At 34.5% G+C, this 22,259-nt stretch overlaps 1 protein-coding gene across 1 annotated transcript in view; it reads right to left on the bottom strand.

Annotated features, from left to right (window-relative positions):
• The window catches only part of LOC138715424 (uncharacterized), a 131,677-nt gene that overhangs the window by 58,850 nt on the left and 50,568 nt on the right, over window positions 1-22,259 (bottom strand). The window contains exons 3-4 of the mRNA XM_069848319.1: window positions 18,745-18,989; window positions 17,928-18,075 (exon numbers count right to left, since the gene is read on the bottom strand). The gene's annotated coding sequence lies outside the window, so the exon portion shown is untranslated. The remainder of the gene's footprint in view (window positions 1-17,927; window positions 18,076-18,744; window positions 18,990-22,259) is intronic.

The raw sequence follows: 22,259 nt of genomic DNA, 5'->3' as shown, positions 1-22,259 counted from the left end.
GAAAGTTTTCCCTTGAAAACAAGTCATTATTCATCCAAGGAAGTACACTACCTTGATGGAGAGTTCGGCATTAAAAATGTAAACTCTTTTTAAGGAGAAATATTCTGATTGTTCTGTAAAATATAGTTTTTACTATAACATTTTTAAAGAGCATTTTGACTACAGGTTTGGTAGAGCGCAGATAGATACATACTGTGAATGCGAGGAGCTTCACTCTTAATGAAACTTCTAAGAGAGTGGCAGAAGCTCAACTAATTGTTCACAAAAGGAGGAGCAATTAATTTTACTCGTATGCAACACTGAAGCAAATGAAAAATGTTATGTCTTATTTAACGATGCTTGCAACTGCCGAGGTTATATCAGCGTCGCCGGTATGCTGGAATTTTTCATGCAGGAGTTCTTTCACACGCCAGTAAATTTACTGACATGAGCCTGTCGCATTTAAGCATTTAAATGACATCAACCTGGCCTGGGATCGAACCCTCAACCTCGGGTATAGAAGGCCAGCGCTATACCAACTGCACCAACAAGACCAACGAAGCAAATAAAGGAATACTGCAAAGATAAAGACAATGTTTTATGTTTGACCACTAATTATATGCAGAATATATATCGGCCTCATATTCCAATCCAGCAGGTGCTTTACTTAAGGCCGCTGACACTGAATGTATTTTCTATTCACAATGTTAAGTCTGGTGAGGCCTATTTTTTTATACACGGAAGGCATTGCAAGGAAAGGGAGTAGTGATGTGTGCACTTTCTTCCTCACATATGTGAGGGAAGAAGTGTCAAGCAACATCGATGAGCTGTTTATTTACAGTGATAAAGCAGCAAAGCAAAACAAAAATCATTCCATGATTTGTTTCTTGATGACACTTGTGCATGCGGGTCGCTTTTCAAGAGATGTGTACAGACTATCAATACATGGACATTCATACCTGCCAAATGACAGGGATTTTGGCATGGTGAAGCACAGTCTAGACATTATACAGTCAGAGATGTGAGAGAAATTATTGCAAGTGCAAGTCACAAATTTCGTGTTAGGCTTGTTAAAACTGAAGACATCTTGGACTTCCAAACTTGGTGCTCCACTATGTATAAGAAATCTCCTGTATCAGAAGAAAGCCAAGTTCACAGATTGAAGAATTCTAAGAAAGGAAACAGAAGCCTTTGCAATATCAACATACCACGAGTTCATCTGGACAAAAAAAGAAATGAATACATAGAGGCACTACCTTACATCGGAGGATTACAAACCAAACACTTTCTATTTGCATTTGGAGTAGAAATAGCTTTGCCAAACCAAAAAGCTTACACTGATTGTCAACCAGTTACATAGGACAAAGTTCGTGACCTGAAATCGCTTTTGCCCGACATTCCCAAAGACAAAAGTGAATTGTTCCGCACTCTCACATCTTCATGGTCAAAAAGCAAAGTAGGAGGCAAGTGGAGGAAACACAGAAGGGAAGGGGTAAAAAAAAAAAAAAAGAAAAAAGAGAGAAAAAAGGAAACACAGGCCTACATCTCATGTTTTCTTCTTATTTTTGTAATAAATGTTTCATTGAAGAATGGAAAAAATGTGTTTATTTAAGAAAGGCCCTTTGTCCAGCCTTTTCAAAAAGCTGTATGCTAGACAATTTTGATGATAATAACTGAAAATTTCCTTAACATGTTCCCTTTATTTTGTAGTATAACATATCATGTTTTCAGATTTTTTAAAATATTTAGTATTTTCAATAAACAGTTTTTTTTAATTTCCCACAAAAATATGTTTTTGGACAACGGGCCTTTCATAAATAAGTGATTCATTTATTAAAATCTACTGACTGTATCCGCCCTTAGGGGATGTACAAAATTGTACCCTTCCCCTTAAAATGAACCGAGGTTAAGACATCCGTTGTTTATTCTTGGAGAATTTTTATCTGTCTGCACCCAACGTTCTCTATAAACAGGAAGTTGAAATGTTTAGTGTCTCAGGTCATAAAAAATTATGAAGAAAATATTTACTCTTAGAGATTGCTATTAAAACTAACAATGAATTACAGAAATGACATAGGGTCCCTGTATATATATATATATATATATATATATATATATATATATATATATATATATTTATTTATTTATTTATTTATTTATTTATTTATTTATTTATGGAAGTGCAATGCAGCTTATGAGGTTACAGATTTCCTTACTGAGATAATAAACCTACCCCCTTTTAAAAGTTGTTTTAAAATTAGAGGTTCAGTTTTGTGTTGTTGGTTGTCATGTAAAAGTGAAGTGTGCGAGTTCTCATTTTTCTGCGAGAGTACAACATAATAGTGTTGTGTCATAGAAATGTCGACGTGGTTGTGTAAATGATCCAAATTTGTTTTGCTATATATGTGGGTCATATACGTTAGTAAAACAGAGACAGAATATAACAACTTTTGTAAAGAATACTTACTTCCAATATTTTGGCATTAAGTTAGGAGACCAGGACAAATCCTGATGTCCCCATAAAGAATGTCGTAGTTGTGTTGAAGAGTTGAGGAGTTGGAAAAATGGAAAAAGGAAATCATTGCCCTTTGATATCCCTATGATTTGGAGGGAACCTACAAATCATGGAGAAAACTGTTATTTTTGTACAGTTAAGATAGCTGGATATACTGCTAAAAACAAGAAAGATATTCTATATCCTAACGTTCCCTCTGCCATTCGGGCTGTACCTCATGGTCCTGATATTCCCGTTCCGCTACCCCCTGAACCAGATACACTGCCATCTGGATCCAGAAGCACTGAAACTGAATCTCCAGTGGATCATACTTATGAACCAGGCAATACTGGTGATGATAGATGTTTTAATCAAAGTGAGCTTAATTATTTAGTGAGGGATTTAAATTTGCCTAAAGAATCAGCAGAACTATTAGGTTCTAGGCTAATGAAAAAAACGTATTGGCTGAAGGTACATATTTTTCATGGTACTGGCATCGTCAGAAGGAACTTGTCCCTTTTTTTGCTGAAGAAGAAAATTTAGTGTATTTCCAAGACATCCTTGCCGTCTTAAAATTTCATAACATAAACTATAATTCCAAAGAGTGGAGGTTCTCCATAAATTCTTCTCAGAAAAGTCTTAAACGTGTTTTGCTTCATAATGGAAACATTGCGGACTATTGCTGGATGTTAAAAAGGGACTGCTCTGCACAACATGCAAGGAGGTCAAGAAGGACAAAATTTGAAGTGCAATATTGAGGTAAGGTTATGAAAGTGCTTATAATTATCTATACTAATAATAAATCTGTAGTCGAAATTTTTCTGGTAATTTTCGATTTCCCAAAAATAATTGGTCCTAACATACTGTATATAATTAACTACCCTGAAACCGAAAATCGCTTTTTTGAAATTTTTGTTTGTATGTCTGTCTGTATGTTTGTTACCTTTTCACGCGATAACGGCTGAATGGATTTCGATGAAAATTGGAATATAAATTAAGTTCTTTGTAACTTAGATTTTAGGCTATATGACATTCAAAATTCATTATTTAAAAGGGGAGTTATAAGGGGGCCTGAATTAAATAAATCGAAATATCTCACTTATTATTGATTTTTGTGAAAAATGTTACATAACAAAAGTTTCTTTAAACATAATTTGCGATAAGTTTTATTCCATGAAAAATTTTGATAAGATTGATATTTAATGAGATAAATGAGTTTTAAAATTAAAATAACTGCCATCTAAGGCCGTGTAATGAATTAAAAAACAAATGACTTCGTCTATAAGGGGCATTGGACAGCAACAATCGAAAGCTATGAAAGATAGCCTACAGAGAATGTTTCTGGTTTGTATGAAGTAATATCGGAAGCTAAATTAACCGATTTGTATAATTAATTATTATTTCACCATTGGAAAGTGTAGTTTCTCTAGCTGGACATAATGCTATAATGTTATTACAGTAATTTCTGATATAATATAATATAATATGTAATATTATATAATATAATTTAAGTTATTTGAAGGGTTCACAACCATAGTGGGCCAAGCGCCATTTACTGAATACGTAGAAAACAAGGGTTAAAATTAAGTTATTACCATAATTCAATGGAAACCTATAACAAGTAAAATAAAATATACACATTAAATCTAAATGATGTCAATCTTCATTAAACTATGGTTGCATGTAATAAAAATTAAGAAACAGGTTAAAGGAATTGTCATTGCACCAAATGAGTGTCTCTAGACCAAAATGATCGCATTTTAATTATTTGGATGCAATTTAAATTAAGTAACATATTAAACGATTTATCCTTCTATCAAACACGAATGTTCCCTGGATCAAACGTCCTATTTTAATTATGTAATTACTTTATATTTATTTCTAACGGGTGCAGCGGAGCGCACGGGTACGGCTAGTAAAAAACATAAAATTTGATGATCTATTGACATGCATTGAATTCTTACCCTCTAAAAACGTTACTACTTATGGTTTTAAGCTATTTTATCAATTTTATTCTGCAATGTACAAAGATAAGCCAATCAAGTTAATTTGGACAAAGATTTAAATTTAGATAAGCAATGGTGCAAATTCTTCAATTCCAATAGTTCTACGAACACTGAAACTTTCTCAGAATCTTAAAAATATGTCAATTCTATTTCTCTATCCCAAGTCACAATGGGAGTGCTGAGAGAGTATTTTCCCTAATATCTGCTCAAGGGACAAAAGAACGAAATCGCATGCTAACGGAGACAGTCAGAGATATCATCATGGTGAAATATAATTTCAAGGACATATCCTGTGAACAGTTCCATAGTTGTTACAAGATATAAGTTGGTCCCTTCAGGCTCTTGTGCACAAAGTGGGCTCCAACCGATAAGTAGGGTGCAGATGTAATACTGATACAGCAACTAGTGAGAAAACTGACTAAGGCGAGCCATTGTTTTTATCTTTAATTAATTTTATTCATACCAATTTTTAAAAAGTCATCCTTTTTTCAGCAATGTCCTTTTATTTTAGATTCCATGTCCTCCTATAGAAATTTTTCTCATGGTAACCCTGTTGTCCCGAACTAGGATTTGAACCCGGGCCCTCTAGTTAATTAATATTAATTAATGATTAATTAGTGACAAATAGCAAATTGTGGCCTAGTTTTTCTCACAAAATTCTTGTTGAAAATAATTTTTATGACTTTTCACACAGCTACAACTTCATTTCTAGTTATTCATGAATTGTCTGAAAACCTGACATGATGGGGAAAATTGAGATTATTTTCGAATTCAGCACAAAAAATCCGTTTAGAATCGCCTATCAGATTGAAAACAACAGAAAATAAGTTCTGAAATGCAGAACAGTGTAATCAAAACAAACTATTGTAGTTATTTTTTTTAATTGCGGTTTACTGATTGTGATTGAAGTGATGAAGTTGTTGTGAGAAGATCTAAAACTATATCGAGAAAGAACAATAATTTATTATTCCTTTATGGAAGCATTGTTTAAATTTATAATGAACGGTTTAGATAAAGTGCTGAAAAGCTTGAAGAGTTTTTTAAATATAGTGGGACCTGTCATAACAAGACAAACAAATAGAAGTCATGCATTATCAGCAAAGCTACAAATAGCGTAAAAATTGCTCTACAAATTGGAATGTTGATTATTTTCTAATCCCAGCAGGTCTTTCTATCCTAGACCAGCAACATTTGCAGAATTTTTACCTAATAATCTAACAGCAATTCTTCAACTGCAGTAATTTTTAATGACTTTCCTCCACCACTGCCAGTTCTTCTGACATTGTTAACTTCAATCTACAAATTAAATATAAAACTACACTAATTTATGAATAGATGAAGTGTAAAACTGAAAAAAGCGAATTTTTCACAAGTCATAAGTGGCATATGTTCATACTATGATACTAAGGGTATGGCCACACGAGCTACATTTGTAGCAAGTTTTCTGCGACAAATGTAGCTGGAATTATAGGCAGCATTGAGTTAAATGGAAGCGGCCACACGGAGCAGTAAATGTAGCAAGTTTGGCGCATCCCAAGGTCGTGTCGCAACTCGAATGGGTCCGGGTCCATTTTTTCTGCGACATTTACTGCTGTTGGGTGGCCACACGTAGCGACATGGGTGGCTACACGTGCAGCTACATTTGTAGCAAGTTTTCTGCGACAAATGTAGTTGGAATTATAGACCGCATTGAGTTAAATGGAAGCGGCCACACGGAGCAGTAAATGTAGCAAGTTTGGCGCATCCCAAGGTCGTGTCGCAACTCAAATGGGTCCGGGTCCATTTTTTCTGCGACATTTACTGCTGTTGGGTGGCCACATGTAGCGACATGGGTGGCTACACGTGCAGCTACATTTGTAGCAAGTTTTCTGCGACAAATGTAGCTGGAATTATAGACCACAATGAGTTAAATGGAAGCGGCCACACGGAGTAGTAAGTGTAGCAAGTTTGGCGCCATCTGACATGTTAGGTCTATTCATGACCAATAATTTTCCACCTTAAACGAATTAACATTGTTGTTAGTTACTGGGAATTTCTTATTATGAAATCCATATTTTTAAACTTTAAATTTATATTAATATTTATTTCCGCTTTACTAATTCCTAGAGGAGACTCAGCGAGTCAAAGAATATACATGTCAAAAGACTTTTATCTACTAACTGACAATAAATAAAGAATAAATATCATGCAAAAGAAAACAAAAAAAAAAAATTGTAATAAAAGTACAAACAACCGTGTAAAATGAATGGTTATGCTTTAATTTTTTAGGAATGAGATAGAAAGCGAAAATCAAATGTCACGTAAAGGACACACAGATTAAGACTTTAAAAAGAGTGAAATAACAAATCAAAGTTATTTATTTTACAGTAGAGAATTACAATGATTTAGCGCAATGTAAATTTACAAATGCATATGGATACACGGGTAAGCTAATTTTAAATACTATTTTCTTAATCTTACTCCTGTTTTTTGTTACTTCACCAGAAGGAAAAGTAAATATCGCCAATAAGTTCCTTTGTGGTAATTGAATTTGCAGTCAGGCATACAACACCTTGGCATTTTATTCAGGCCTAATGTATTTAAAAATAAAACAAGTGACATTGATGAGTGCAGTGAAATTTGTCTCTCGAATTAGCTATAAGATATCGCAATTTGTACCACCCCGCTTATTTCTAGCGTTAAAATTTTCTTTTGTTGATAAAAAAACTTTATGAGACATGAAACTGTAACATACCCTAAGATTCACCTTTCAGTTTCCCCCTCCCCCGAAGTTTAATAATCTGAGAAAAGTGATCTATCATGTTTAAGAGAACATAAACTCTGTTTTGTATTGGATAAGATATAGGCCTACGATGGGAGAAAGGCATTCTCAAATTTGAAGGAAAACCCGTTTTTCTAATGGTTGAAATTCTCAGTATGTATATGTAATCATAACAACAGAATTAACTTGTGTTTATGAGGGAATGAAGTAGAGAGGGAGATTGACTTTTAGATGGGAAATTATTATCATGACAGATTTATAACAATACGATGCCAATATATATAACATATTTTGTTACTAACAATATGGTGCCAATAAATATTGCTTCGCTTATGTATAGTCCAGCTGAGTTGCCCTATTTTTTAACTCTCTTCAAAATATCTTTCTTTAAAAAGTACATACATTTTTCTTCTTTCAATTTCGACCTAAAGAATTCTTCAATAATAAAATGTATACAAAAGCGTTCTAGCAAACCCTTCACAGCAATTTTGTTTGGTAAAAAAACGTACAATTCTTTTGCAGGACAGACCTCACAAATCAGTATTATTTATAAAGACATTTCCACTTTGAGTTGTATTTTGGGATATAAGGGTCAAGTTTAAATTGCCGCAACGTCCAATAAGCATTCTGCAAAACCAAGAAAAAGATAACTTTTATGATAGGTCAGCCATTCCAAGATAAATCAGCCTAAGTGGTAAAAATTAAATTTGTGATAATAAAATTTATTTTGATGAAGGGAGCTTCTGAATAGTGTAAATTGCCAGATTCCAAAAATATATTTATTTATTTGTATTTCTACTCCCATTTCTTAAGGTCTCAAAACAATGTAGTAATCTTGTTCTTGAAATATAAATTTGTATCCCTATATTCTCACTATTGATATAGCCAAATCAGTTTCCTTAAGATGGTATGCTTGCTACTTCTTATTGGTAGAACCTATTAGGTACATGGTGAACAGTGTGGTTTTGTGTTTTGTTATTTCCTACAATTATTGTGACAATGTATAAAGATAGCCATCTTCTTGTCCTGTACGGAACTAGAAAAGATATAAAAGTTTGTTTTCCATGTTAATGAAAGAAGATAGGTGCACAATCTTTTATAGAAGTTAAGTAAGTACCGCTCTCATAACGTCACTAATTTTAATTAGGTTTTTAATAAGGTATTTTTAAAGGAAATAAGGTTCCGAATGGGACAATTCCGTACGGGCCAGTTCTGTACGGGACAATTTCAAACAGAACTCGAGGTTGCTGTATTGTTGATTATTGGTGTTTTATGTAGAACATTTGAATTTGTTTCATAGTCTATATGAAGAGCTCAAGAACAAACAATGGGAAAAAGTAGCAGTGATTTCCAAAATTCAGCGAAGTCACTGGTTTTTACAATGACTGTGAAAGCGTTCTTGTTGCCATAACAGTTCCACTGAGAAATGTGTAGACACAGCATCTTTAAAGAATTAACCACATTAACCACTCTAAGATGCCTATATTACGAGATTTACTCTGACTCGTCACTTACAGCAAATGACTCAGAATCAGACGCTATAGCTAGAGATATAAGTCTTCAGATGAATGTGAAAATATGTCTCCTCTAGAACAAAGCCATCACAACCTAAAACATCCCATGAATCTGGAAGATTTAAATCCTAGAAAGTTCATTGAAGTTGAATTGACAAGTGATAAGGGACTAAAGCATAAATATCATACTATATGCAGTGCTGTCATGGTGGAGGTCATACGGGGTCATACATCATATGAGAACCTACAATTTTTTTTTTAATTAATTGTATGGGGAAAAGAAAATTTTGTCTGTACGGAGGCATACAGCATATGGGTGCCTAAGTTTTGTATGTGGAGATCTGTACATGTACAGATCTTTGATCATCTCTTGCTGTTCCTAATGTATTTTGTTTGATGTTCATAAACAAAAATTGTCCACCTCTGCAGCACTGGAATCCAGAATTATATAAAATAATGGTCGAAAAACAAGAAGGGCTGCAAATACAAACTCCAAGATTCATCAAGACAAGTGTGCATCTACGGTGGTGCTACAGGTGTATTCTTTAATTCAAGCTTGTTGTACAATTAAAATGTAAAGCAAAACAATTTCTTTACTCCTTCTTTAATACTAATAAAATCATTAAATGACAGCCGGAAAGATAAAGAGAGGAGAGTAAAATATATTTCAAGGAAAAAAAACAAGGGATGGGGCATATGGTCAAGGAAAAAATTACCATGACAGCACTGACTAGCTATATATATAATGGCAAAGTTGAAAATAAAGATATTAAAGTACTTTTTATTTAAAACCAGATGGCCAAAAATGACAAACATTTTAAGCTAGATGAGGAATCCTCTTCATTTCAAAGCATTGTCAAAGTGTCTCAGATTAGAAGAATCTAAATGATTCTGATATTGTTAGAAAAGGAGCTGACATATTGTATTATAAATTTAACTGAAGGTTCTTAAATTGAAATAAACTTGCAGTTTAATGTACAGTATAATACATAATCATTAACATATAACTTCTTATGGTTAAATTCAGCAGATCAATCTGACCGTTTCTTGACAAAATTTCCTCTAATTGCGCATTGCTGTCCCATAAAATGCATGTAAAATTGATAAAAATAAATATTTGTTATATTAAAATTACATTATTACCTCCAAAACACAAAAAACCTCTCAAAGAAGACTCCTAATTCACAAGTATCCCGTACGGAACTATATGTCTGTCCCATATGGAACCAAGTATTTTTGGTTATTTCGTAGCAGTTACATGTTTTTTTTAACTAATTACTACTTTTCTAGAATGTTTCAGTACCTACAAGTTTATGGAAAAAATTTCAGTTACTTAAGGGGTCAGAGATCACAGATTTTTGCCATCAAAGTGCTTGTTGACTATTGAGATGTTTAAAAATGTCCCATACAGAACCCCATTTTATTTAGGTATTTCTCAGAAAATAAAGTTCAATAAACTATTATGTTTTCAGGTAGAGGATCCTTCACACTTTAACAAAATTATTCATGTATCACTGAGCATATTTTACCAAAGACATAAATTTTATAGACAATTATATTTTCAAAGTAGCTGTCTAAAGTGTCCCGTATGGAACCTGGAATGGTTGAACTGTGTTTACTATATTCGTTTCAAAATACCGTTCTTTGAGAGTACACATTTTTTTTTCTTTCATTTTCGACCAAAGGTTTCCTTCAATAATAAAATCTATACAATAGTGTTCCAGTAAACCCTTCACAGCGACTTCATTTGGTAAAAAAAAAAAAAAAAAAAAAAAAAAAACACAATTATTTTACAAGACAGATCTCTCAAATATGTTACAAACAGATTGCCTCTTTGAGTTGTGTTTTGGGTCATGTTTAAAACTCCTTTTTACTTGGAGATGCTTCAGAAATTCGTGTATTGACAGGGGAAGAGCATGTCTAATCTGTTGTACAATCCCAATGACCCTTCTACAGAACCACGAGAAATTAGGTCTTCATACAGCCTTTCAGCAAACCCTTCACCCACACCGTACTTCCGATTGTTACTGACGAACAATATTGCCTGTTGTAAAATCGACACTGGAATAAAAGTTAACTTTATGGCACTGCTATAAATTTTCTTCTCATGCGCATTACAATTGTGTGTCACCGTAATAATATACACTAACAACACACAGCAAAGCGAATTTGGCTTCATAATCCATCTCGGAAGAAAGCTTCCACTACACTACTGCTGAGTGCTGCAAAACGCAAAAGAACTAGCTACAAATGTCGCTACGTGTGGGATGTCATGTGGCCACACGTAGCAACATTTAATGCAGAAACTAGCAGTAATTGTAGCACCCGTGTGGCCACCCATTTTGCGACAATTACGGCAGCTACATTTGTAGCAGAAAACTTGCTACAAATGTAGCTCGTGTGGCCGAACCCTAACTATGAACTGGAATTAGTACTTATCAAATTTGCTTTCTTAATGTTGGGCCAGTAAGTGTTCCTAATGTATGCATAATCTTTGTTCTGAGGTATCAGGTCCAGAGCCTCACACATTACAATTTTTTTTCTATTCGTTTACTTTATCATTTTTTGTTAATATACTTGAAAAAGCAGCGAATAAAATATCCTTTGATTCGTTAATCATATTGAGTATGGTTAATTTGCTTTCAATTGATGGCAATTCAGCCAAAAAGAGAAATCAAAACTAAAACACAAACAACTTAGCCTTCTAACCCCAATTAACAATACCTACCAATGACTATAAACAAAAGAACTCAATCAACTGACTACAGTCTATACAAAACTAGAAAGGTATTGACATTTCAGCTACTTCAAAGCGTCAACATGGCAACCGCTCAAACCAACCAACCAGAATCCATGGTGCCAGTTTGGCGTTGCCAACTCCTTCACAGCGAGCACGTGGTAGCGAGCTGTTTTGTTCGGAAGAGTTTAATCTTCGGTACTGTGTCACAGAAATATTGGTTCTGGCGTGACTATTGTTTTCGTAGGTATTCCTGCGGCATGTGTATTTATATTACCGACTATGTTCAAAAAGATGCAAATTTCACTACGAGAAGCGGAATCTTCCACTGCAGCATTTCTTCTCTGCACACTATCATAAAGAATTTAGGTTTCATATCTCCAGTAGTCGGGCAGAAGGGCTTAAGTCATTATTTTTTGTGATATAAGATTTCCTTCATTAAATTCGTTTCCTGAAAAACATCCATTTTTTTATATGATTGCGAAGGGATTAGTTTATTATCCATCTTGTAGGATCATCACAAATAGGATCACTATCGTCTTTTGTCCAATTTAAATCATCGGTATAATATGAAATAGGTCTAATTGATTTAGCGTTATTATTACTGATACTAATATCTCAGACAACTGGCTGAGATAAACAACACACCCCCTATTTTCTATACTGTTCGCCACATCATGACACTCAAATTTATGTAGCTCGACACTTTTCCATCACCATTAGGTGATGTAAGGCAGTCCGTGAAGTTAAAAACTGTATCTTTCCTTTATAATTTCAAATAATAAATTTATAGTATGCAGAATTTATTATGGTTTATACTGCATATCGTTTGCATATTGTAACATATTCATATTCACTCTTTTATTACTTTTTAAATAAAAATAATATATTATTATTATTATTATTATTATTATTATTATTATTATTATATTTGTCTAGGCAAAGAATCTGATACAGATTTAGAGTTTGTGAGATGCTCGATTCCGACACAGAAGACAGCAGTGCAATCAGTCACACTGCACTACCGCACAACTTCACAACGTCGTTCCCTTCCTGCGTGTGAGAGAGAGAACTGTCAATACCTTTCTATAGAGCATTCCACCTTAAGAAAAAAGCATTGGTCTTATGAGTCTTGGCTAGTACACTGTTGCCGCAAGACGCTCCGTTAGTAGAACGAGTGAGGTATAGTATCTCTAAGCTATGTTATCTCTCTCTCTTCCTAATACATTCACCGTTCTAACAAAATTTATTGCACAAGATAGGTATGTTGAGTCTGCTGAAATGATAAAAAAAGTATAAAAAAGTATAAAAGTATGATGCCTGCAAAACCATATATTATATTTTATGTACATTATAACTAGACTTCGGATATTAACCAACTTTTAGACACCTCAACTAGGCTCCATATTGATCGAAAGTAGGCACTGAAATACAGTTTTAGGGACCTAAAACATTACTGTAATTACAAATAGCCTGGAGAATTATTGTAGTCAATGGGACATGACTGTTAATACAGACAAGACCAAGACAATTACTTTTAAAAATGGATCTATTTATAGCAGGGATGAGACATGGACTTATGACGGGGACACATTGGAAAATGTGAAACATTTCATATATTTAGGGTTCCTTTATCAATGAACGGGAGATGGACTAAGCATATTGACATAAGGAAACACAAGTGCGGGGTAAAGAGTGCGGAGGTATTGAAATTGATGAGTAGAGTGCCAGATATTCCTGCAGCAACATTGGAGCTAGTATATGGAGCTGTGGTCAGATCATCTGTGTTGTATGGGGCGGAAATTTGGGGTTGGGAAAATGCGGGAAAATTAAATAGAGTACAAACGGACTTCCTGAAATGAATACTTGGAATTGGCAGGAGCACAGCTAATTGCGGGGTGCTAAAGGAGTTTGGGCTTCAAAAGAAAGTAATTCATATGAAAGTTAGGGTGATAAAATACTGGTTAAAAATTATATTCGGGGATCAGTCGCTTCTACGGTCGATTTGCTACGAAGTTCAACAAAGAGAGGGGTGGGGAAAAGGGCTGCATCATATAGGAATGGGATGGGTGTGGGATAGAAGTGATAATAACAGAAGGAATATATGGTGTAATGTGAAGATGCGATTAATTGATATAGAGAGGCAGGAGATTGAACTCCAATGTTCGGAAACGTCCTCACTACATTTACAATAAGATCTCATGCTTAACTGGGGGAGATGTGACTACATAAATTCTTGTAACAAAGACAGCAGAGCAGGTTTACGTGGCTAAGATTGGGAACATGGAAGGGTAATAAAATTGTCAACGAAGAAAGAGAGCGCCTTTGTCCCCTTTGCAGAGAAAAGGTCTCCTGCAGACATATTTTATTACAGTGTATCGAATTGGAACAAGTACGGAGAAAATATCTAACACCCTCGATGCTAAGTGAGAACAGAAGTTTGCTTGCATGTCTTAACCTCATGGGGAAAAGAGAATACGAACAAAAGACTGGATTGTTTCTCTTGAAGGCGAGACAGATTAGAAATGCACCTGTGGAAGGTTGTGATACGAACTGAGGTAGGGATAATGATATCTACCCAATTATACACTTTTATGTCTGTTTTAGGTTAGGATATATTATATAATGTGTTTTGTTGTGCCATTTTCATTTTAATATGTATGTTCTTTTAGAGAGTGGTTGGATATAATCATAGGTGACGGGAATGAAACCTACAAAGTATAACTTGTTTTGGGTACAAAGCATGTACGGTCAGAAGACCTGTGCACTGGATTTTAGAGAAAATTACGATAATATAACATCTGTATGTATAATATTACTCAATAAATCCATCCATCTATCTAATTACAAATAATAATAATAATAATAATAATAATAATAATAATAATAATAATAATAATAATAATAATAATAATAATAATAATAATTCATTCATAGTGTTCTGCCCAAGGACAAGTATTTCACTGCAAACCCAGCTTTCTCCAGTCTTTTCTATTTTCTGCCTTCCTCTTTGCCTCCGTATATGATCCATATATTTTAATGTCGTCTGTCATCTGATATCTTCTTCTGCACCGTCTCCCGTTCACCATTCCTTCCAGTGCATCCTTCGGAAGGCACTTTCTTCTCAACCAGTGACCCAGCCAATTACTTTTCTTCTTTCTGATCAGTTTCAGCATCATTCTTTCTTCATCCACTTTTTCCAACACAGCTTCGTTTCTTACTCTATCCATTTCACACTCTCCATCCTTCTCCATATCCACATTTCAAATGCTTCTATTCGCTTCTCTTCACTTCGTCATAATGTCCATGTTTCTGCTCCACACAGAGCACTTCACTAATCTCTTCCTTAGTTTCTTCTTCAGAGGTCCTTTTTCTATTAGAAGCTTCCTTTGCCATTGCTATTCTCCTTTTGACTTCTTGACAGCAGCTCATGTTTCTGCTTGTAGTATAAGTGTTTTAATAATAATAATAATAGTAATAATAGTAATAATAGTAATAATAGTAATAATAATAATAATAATAATAATAATAATAAACAACAATAATAATAATAATAATAATAATAATAATAATAATAATAAACTGTTATTTTATTGGGTTAAGAAGTGCTTATAGTACAAACTTAAGATTATGTGCAACACACTTTTACCGTTATTTAAATGTTAAGAAGTGCTTATAATACAAATTTAAGATTATGTGCAGCACACGTTTTCCGTTATTAAATGTTACGGAGAGCTTATAACCCAAAATTAAGATTATGTACAACACACTTTTCCATTATTAAAAATGTTAAGAAGTACTTATAATACAACTTCAGTATTATGTACAGCACACTTTTTCCATTATTGACTTCACACTTGACTACAATCAAACAATAACCTAAGTTACATATCTAATGCCTTTGTTGTTTTTCTGACAATTAAACTTTGTGTACTTCTTAAAAGAAGTGCAGACATTGTTGTGCTAAGTGTTTTAACAGTATGAAATCTTAGCCTTAACTGTATCACCCCTAATTCTCTGTTAAGTTTTTCAGCGGAGATCTTCGGCAAGAGAGCGGAAGACTATACTATCGATTTAGCTGTTACTCCGTTATTCGTAAATTAAATATATGATAATTTTAGAGGTGTAACACAGTTTTAGCATACGAAATCGATCTAGTTCTCAATTAAATTATGTTCTAAAAATTAAATGAAACTAATTAATTCCCAGCTCTCAAGAAAAATACTTATAAACAGTTGTTGGAATAGCCTCCATATCTTCAATGCTATTTTCTTAAAGCGGAATCCTCTATAGTTTTGTATAGACTGTAGTGAAAGAGATCATGTCGCACCCCCCACTAGAAGAGTGTTACATCTATGAAATTGTCGATTTTGAGATAACACCATTTTCGTATGCAGAAAAACGTATTCTACCACCTGAATTAACGTTGTAAATCTAGTTTGTCAAATAGGTGCTAGAAGGCGCATGTAACGCTCTTCGGTTTTGTATTGGGGAATTGATGGAAGCTCGACTAGTGTTACATTTCGGAATAACTGAGTGCTTTGCTAGTTTTTTATGGTTGTGAGGTGGTTAATAGTGTTACATGTAGAGTTACAATGGTCTTCGGTTTTGTATAAGTTGCTTTTTTGTATTCCTTATCCCAGGTGACTGTTACATGAAGAGATACAACTGTCTTCCACTGTAAAAGTCTATTCATCTTGCACTGATTTTTTAAAAGCAGTGTTACATGTTGAGATGTAACAGTCTTCGAGTAACTGAATCTCACTTTGTTTTCATTGTAGTCTTCTTAAATTTGGTTATAAATAAACATGAAACTGTCATCACTTATATAGGATGTACATTTTTTAGTTGTAACAGCTTATGATGTGACATTTTTAATTACACATAAGCAATATCATAACCGTTTGCCTCTTCATTTTACTTTCTAAAGTAAATATTTTTTAGGCTTAATCCCATGTACGATACTGGTGATAGAAAGCTCCTGAAAATGCAATTTTATAATTTTGGAATGCTATAATTATATTTTTATTTTACTTTTACATTAATTAAATACCTACTCTAAAGTCATATTTCATATTAATTAATTACTCTAAACTCACATTTTCATATAATGGAAAGAGGTAAGCAGTTAGTGAAATGATCCTCAATGAAACCACCAACAATCAGAATAGCAAAAACTTAGGCCATAAGCCTATATGCTAAATGAATGATGAAAACAATAATGAGGACCCTGAAGTTTGTCGCAAAAAATATTGGGAACCATTGCCTTTCGAATATGACTCTTATCTCCCATTTGTTGATAACTATATTTTGAAAGACATATTGAATAATTTTTCTTCTTTAGAATTCCTAGATTAAGAGCTATTCGGAGTCGCTCTCGGCAAGGAAGATCACCCCTGTAGAATATTTCCAAAAGCTACTCAATATCAATGGTTCGATTTCATTTCTGTTCGAAAGAAAGGTTTAATTCTTTTTTGAGCTGTGAAAGCAGTCCACAGGTTTATTATAGTTTTTACGCCTCTTTGTAATGCTGTATCACTTAGACTGAAATAATATGTGTTTCAGTGTTTGTTTTATTTTCTTCATTTATGTCAATTTCTCATGGATAAACAACAGTAGGCCTATTTATATAATTTTTATCGAACTGTATGAGAAAAAAGACAAATAATAAATTTACCATGGTACCTCAGAGACTATGAACATGAATAATGGCATTAAGTTGATGATAAAATAATATAATGTAATAATTAGTGGAATCAATTACTTTTATTATAAATAATTCTAATGTATAACTGTGATAAATTCCATTTTTGATGATAAATAAGTATAATAGATCTACCAATGTACCTACACACACTTCCTTTTTCTGAGAAAATAACTCAAAATTCATACAAAAAGTTTGTTTTCCATTATTATTCCCTTCAGTAATTCCATCAATTATTGTAAACAAATACATATTTTCAATAACATAAATTTAAAATACCCTAATTATTTGAAAATATTATTAATGGTATTAGCGTTACACCTGATGAAAATGCGAAGAAAGCCTTTCTCGCATATGGTTACATTGTGTGAAATTATATTTTAAAAAATGTTTAAAATCGCAATTCCTTCAAAAAAGTCAATTATTGTTATGATTGAACTCCCATGTTGTGAGAAAGTTACAAATCATTGTCCACAGTAGTCACCAGCACCCAAAACTGACTAAATTTCAATCTCCATTTCCCGAAAGTAAGATATTTTGAGATGTAACACTCTTCTAGTGGAGGTGCGATGTTACTACTGCAGAATTGTCATAATTTACTAGATTGATAAAATAGTTTGAGAAACAGAATTTATTCGAGCTAGTGAAATATACTCTGGTAACTAGTAACTGGTGAACTACCGAAGCAGTATTTTTGAGAAACAGGCCCCGGAATGTAAACAGTTACTATACCTTCTCGACGGCTCCTTCTCACTGATAGGCTCCTCCCACTCGGCTTGTCGGCTGTCGGATTCCGCCAAATGATCGCTGCTCGAGGTCTGCGTAGCAGCGTACACCATCATTGGCTTAGCCAGCTTCTTATCAATTGTTCCAAGTCCACCTAAAAGGCAGTGTAATTCTGAGTTGAAATCTTCGTAATGCATAGGATAAATAGAGGATAAATAGGTACTGCTCCGCCAAATGGTTATGTCGCATCCCGCTTTGCCCCACATTCTCTGTAAGGGCTAGTGCAGTGGTCGTCAGCACTGGCTGAAATGTGCAAAGGGTACGCGGTGCCGTCCTGTGTGCACCGTCGTGCAGCAGGAAGAGGTAGAGAGCATACCCGCTAGCAGCTACGAGTGCACCATGATGCACTGTGTTTTCTGCAGGTAAGAGATGCAAGCCCCAGGGTGCTCTGCGCTGAGGACTGCTGGGCTAGTGGATAAAGAGTTAGGCTCTTCTCTGCAAATATGAATTGGAAGTTTGCGTAGTCTTATACAACTGTTTAAAATAATTTAAAGAGAAGGGCCACCTTAAGTAAATAAATGTCATGTGATTTCCCTGCAACATAACCACTCGGACAGACAGTAGCATGACAACATGTACGTCATCAAACTATTAACAATAACTGAATCATAAAAGTAAAATCTGAAAATCAATCAAGAGAATGAAGCAATTAGTAACGGTTACTTCGAATACAGATACAACCCCAAGCATTTGTTCTCTATGGGTTGTATTTAGTTACTGCTTACATACTTTGAAATATTACTGACGTAAACAATTACTGTACCTTTAGAAATGCTAGATTCCATTGTTTGTGTGGATGCCTGCGTCAGCACAATAACTACAGGCTCCACGTAAAAGTTCTGGCAGCTGGTCTGAGTGGCTGCTTCTGTCATGATTTTCCCTACCATGCCAGTCCAGATGAAGAGCCTCTATCGTCTTCATCTAAGTTGGTACTGGTACTGCAGTAGTTGGTGATCGCCTTCTCTAGAGCCGTCCGGATGACAATCGGGCTCTTGGTCGGCATCAAATCTGTTAAGTAAAGCAAAATTAATATAACATTGAACATCATAACTAAATTGCAACTTTTGAAGTACGCTTTCCTCTAATATTTTACTTTGTTTGCATTACTATGTTCTAATTTAACATTTTAAAATCCAGGAGTACAAGGGAAATAAGTTCAAAGCAAAGGAAACTTGTTGAATACAAGGAGAACAGCCTGAATACAAACAGAAAAAGGGCAATACGTGGAGAAAACGGGGTATAAAAGAGAACAAGGGCAAGTCAACCTATAGATAGGACAGTCAAAGAGAAAAAGTGAACTGGAAGAATCGTAACATATATCATATCATTATAGTATCATATATATATCGTTTCATGTCATAATATCATATGAATAGCATAGGGGTAAAACCTGATCAGTCACGTTTTACTGTTTTTACAGCATAGCAAGTTAAAAGTTTCAAGATCCAATATATTCTATTACCTTTGGGTGCGAGAGTGAGTTGCTGAAATTTAGTAAGGAAGATTAACTAGAGGCAGCCAACTCTGTGTTTGTGAACTTACACTAACAACTCCTACCACCACTTCGTCTCTATTCTAAAGAGGGAAAAGGCATTTGTGAGAAACTCCATAGGCCAAGAACGAATATCAGAGTCGGCAGTTTTGAAACTGAAAACTCTTTATTAAGGAACTGTCACAACAACTTCGATTTTACGATGTCGTCTTAGATGACTTTGACAAATAAAAGGGAGAATCATTCTGCAGTTTAAAAGACAGATGAGTAGGTAATTTATTTTCAAAATATGTATTGTATTTAGTTACTTCTTCCCTACTTTGAAATATTACTACAGCTATTGATGTAAACCATTAGTGTACCTTCAGAAATGTTGGATTCTCCTGTCTGTGTGGCTGCGTCCGTCGATCTTCTTTCTTCCTGTACATTGGCTTGGGCCATGATATGTCCTTCCCCAGTATCCTCCTCCCGGACATCCGATTGGGGGGATAGTTTATGTCCAGAATCTTTTACCAGGGAAAGACGCATCATACCATTTTTTTAATCATATCTTCTTGGGATGTAAAAATGCGGTAGCTTCCCATTGCTGTCTGCACACCACTCTCTTTTTCGCATCTTAAAAGATGATTTAAGCCATGTATTGCGGGTCCCTATCACCACTGCATGGCGCGTCCTCAGGTTGCGGATAGAGGAGACGGCCTCCAGATATGGAGGGTAGCTGTGAATATATTGTCGTGGACAGCCGATAAGGGGTGGTCCTCCAGATTGGGGGTTGGACGAAGGGCTAACAACCCATCAACGTAAACAAACAGCTTCTTACGAATCCATACAAAAAGCCTCAGAATGGGACTGATTCTCTGGCACAATAACAGCAAAGTCTTGCACAGGATAGGGACTGTTGGCGGGCTTATGTGAGGACGGCAATGAACCTGCGCGTTCCTTAAAAGCCGTTTGTAATTAAGAGAGTAAGGATGAATTAAGATTAAAATCATGTCATTGAAATACTCGATATGTAAAATTAACATTATTACTAAAGGATAAACATGATGTTCTGTCTACAATAATAATAAGATTGCTAGAACATCATTTTTTAATTCATAAATACCATTATTTAATATTCAGTTTGTGCAATACCTAGTTGCGAAAAAAGAACAAGACGAAGTTAAACTTCTATAAAGATTAACCAAACTAGCACTTGAAAATTATTATTTTATGCAGCGATAAGAAAATTTGTGAAACAATAAGAACGAAAAATCGTGAACTGAACATAATTTTTTTAAATTATAATTACATGATTGGTAGAATTTTGAAAAAAAAAGTTTTAACTCAATTTTTATAATCATGTGGAGTGGGAGGCACACAGGTAGGCATGGGGTAATTTTGATTGTGCTATGAAAGCCCCTTGGGTCTTGGTGTTCCTGAGTGAAAATATGTTCAACAGAGCTCACATTTGACGGAAACGCCATTTCGTGGCACTCCATTTTCTTAACCATTAGGATAACCTAGAGCAGCGGTCATCAGCATAGTGCACCCTCGGTCTAGTGTCTCTTATTCGCGGATAAGGGACTGCACTATGGTGCATCTGTGCCTGCTCACAGATATGCTCTCTTTCTCTCTTCCTGCTGCACAAAGGGGCATATTACGTTGCACTGCATACACGTTACCCATTTCAGCGAGTGCTGACGACCATTGACCCACAGTGTGCAAAAACGCAAACCTAGCTGGACCAAATGAATAACTTCTCTGCATTTTAAGTGATTGTTATGAAACTTTGTACAGACCTTATCAGTAGCACATATTTTTCGTGTACAAACTCTGATTATGGTTGTGTAAGAGGAACTAAGGGCTAATTTTAGACAAAATTTAGAACTTCTCTCCTATCTGACAGTTTTTTATTAATCGTTGTATGAAAGTTACATCTAGCATATATTTTTTGTGTACAAACTATATTTACGATTCCATAAGAGGAACTACCCATTTATAGGAGGTACATTTACACAAAATTAACTTCTCTCCTACATGAGAGATTGTTATTAGATTTGTATAGGAATAATTTCAAGTAACATATGTTTTGTGTACAAACTCTGGTTAGATCTGTATGCTACCTGTAGGCTAATTGTTGTACAAAGTTTCATAAAAATATATTATATAGAAGAGGAGTTATTAATTTTGTCTAAATGCACCATTCCTAAATGAGCAGTTTTTCTCATAGAAACATAGTCAGACTTTGTAGACAAGAATATATTCTACCTCTAACTTCCCTATGTTTAATGAAAATAGTATTTAATAAATAATACACGTAATTATGTGAAATCTAGTACTTAATTGTTCTGTTGACATAGGTGATGTTTCATGTTTTCATTGATTCGTATTTCCGTGACTTTGTACACATTTACAGTATTCTCTAAATTTAAAATACTATTTAAACACATTTTACGATTCACAGAATTGCAAACTAATATGCCTGTCCAATCGTAGCTAAATTATCAGCCCCCTAAAATAGACATTTAATGTTAGAATCGCCATTGAGGCCACAAAACGTTGATAAATGTTTTTACTCCCTACTTATTGTTGTAATTTTCAAGAATAATTCGTAATATAACTTAGAAGGCTTACCTCAGTGGGAAGAAGTTTATCCTAGCTGTTCCATGGGAATCGAACCGAGCTCCTCAATGCATGTACTCTCCATAAGGCGCTATTTTTGCTTGCTTTAACTGAAATCGAAACTCATAATGACGGTCAAATATGTCATTTGCATTGTCGAACAAGGCATTGTTATGCATGGA

This window comes from Periplaneta americana, chromosome 15 (assembly GCF_040183065.1).
Source record: "Periplaneta americana isolate PAMFEO1 chromosome 15, P.americana_PAMFEO1_priV1, whole genome shotgun sequence".
Classification (NCBI taxonomy): Eukaryota; Metazoa; Arthropoda; class Insecta; order Blattodea; family Blattidae; genus Periplaneta; species Periplaneta americana.
The sequence above is the reverse complement of the archived record's forward strand: the minus strand, read 5'-3'. Positions and strand labels throughout refer to the sequence as shown.